We start from the raw sequence: 1,816 nt of genomic DNA, 5'->3' as shown, positions 1-1,816 counted from the left end.
CAAAATAAAAATAGCAAAACATGAATTTATCTCCTACAATTCTTTTGATATTTTATTATATTTATTATATTATTTTACTTAATTTTGATATATTTGATCCACTACAATTTCTAAGATAATGCTTCATAATAATTTCAATCTGTTCTTAATTTGAAGAGAGATGCTGCATTATTTAGAATGCGTGCTATTTGTTTTGATAATTATTACTGTGCATATTTAAACAGCTTGGTTCTATTCTTATATTTATATTAGATTTCTAGATAAGAGATTAAATTGCAATAAAATTTTCCAAATTACAACATAAGCTCACATCTCTTATACAAGACATGAAATCATTACTCTGTGTGTGTGTGTGTGTGTGTGTGTGTATTCATACCCCCCCAATTAATAGGACTAGTTTCCCAAATACTTATTGTTTGTAAAGAATATTTACTCTAGGACAAGAGGCAAATGTTCTAATTAAAGGTGATACATAAACAAGGAAAATGCATTTTTTTTCAAATAAAATGTGATTATGTTCATAGTTTTTCAACGACTGTCTTCTTCATCTACTCTTTCACTGCAGTAATAGCCTGAGTGAATATAATGGATCAAAACAAGACATTGGTGACTGAATTTGTCCTCACAGGACTTACAGATCTTCCAGGGCTTCAGGTCCCCTTTTTCCTGGTGTTCTTGGTCATCTACCTCACCACCATGGTGGGCAACCTTGGACTGATTTTTCTCATCTGGAAGGACCCTCATCTTCACACCCCAATGTACTTATTCTTGCGAAGCTTAGCCTTTGTGGATGCCTGTTCTTCAACTTCTGTGACTCCCAAGATGCTCGTGAATTTCTTATCTACGAATCATTTGATATCCCTCATTGAGTGTATCTCCCAATTTTATATTTTTGCTTCCAGTGCAAATACAGAATGTTTCCTTCTGATGGTGATGGCCTATGATCGCTATGTAGCCATATGCAACCCCTTGCTTTACCCAGTGGTGATGTCCAATGTTTTCTGCACTCAATTATTAGGTGTTTCTTATAGTATTGGGTTTCTCCATCCCATGATGCATGTGGGTTTACTATTTAGATTAACGTTCTGTAAGTCAAATGTAATACATTATTTCTACTGTGAAATTTTACAGCTATTTAAGATTTCCTGTACTGACCCCAGAGTCAATATGCTCCTGATTTTTCTATTTCAGTCTTTATACAGTCTTTCACTTTTATGAGTATCATTCTCTCTTACTCCTATGTCTTCTTTGCCATCCTGAAAAAGAAGTCTGCAAAGGGCAGAAGCAAAGCTTTCTCTACATGCAGTGCCCACCTGCTCTCTGTTTTCTTGTTCTATGGCACTCTCTTCCTCATGTATGTGCTTCCTGGGTCTGGACCATGTGAAAATCAGGATAAAATGTATTCTTTATTTTATACAATTATAATTCCTCTGCTAAATCCCTTTATTTACAGTCTGAGGAACAAAGAGGTTCTAGGTGCCTTGAGGAGAATAATGAAAATAAACAGTTCTTAAGGCGAAATTCAAATTTTTTTTTCAAACTTTGCAAAATACAAGGCGTCTGTAATTACGCAAATTGGCCTTGGCTTTATAATTTTAACAGAGGGCAATGTCTAAGGCAGTTTTCTGAGCCCTAAGTGATGAAAAGTCAGCTTCAGTGGATATTAGTTTCAATGATGGAGGTCTTCATATGACAACTGGATTTTTAAGGAAAATAGAGCATCCTTCTTAAAAATTATGGATATAGAATTTGCATGTTTTTGATGCTAAATCAGATATAGTAGTTTTGCAATTTTACTCTGGCATATATTTTCATG

General features: G+C 34.3%; 1 pseudogene; it reads left to right on the top strand.

Moving 5' to 3' along the window:
- On the top strand, positions 586 to 1,514 carry LOC110256357 (annotated as a pseudogene).

The sequence above is a fragment of the Sus scrofa genome, chromosome 13, assembly GCF_000003025.6.
Source record: "Sus scrofa isolate TJ Tabasco breed Duroc chromosome 13, Sscrofa11.1, whole genome shotgun sequence".
NCBI lineage: Eukaryota > Metazoa > Chordata > Mammalia > Artiodactyla > Suidae > Sus > Sus scrofa.
The sequence above is the reverse complement of the archived record's forward strand: the minus strand, read 5'-3'. Positions and strand labels throughout refer to the sequence as shown.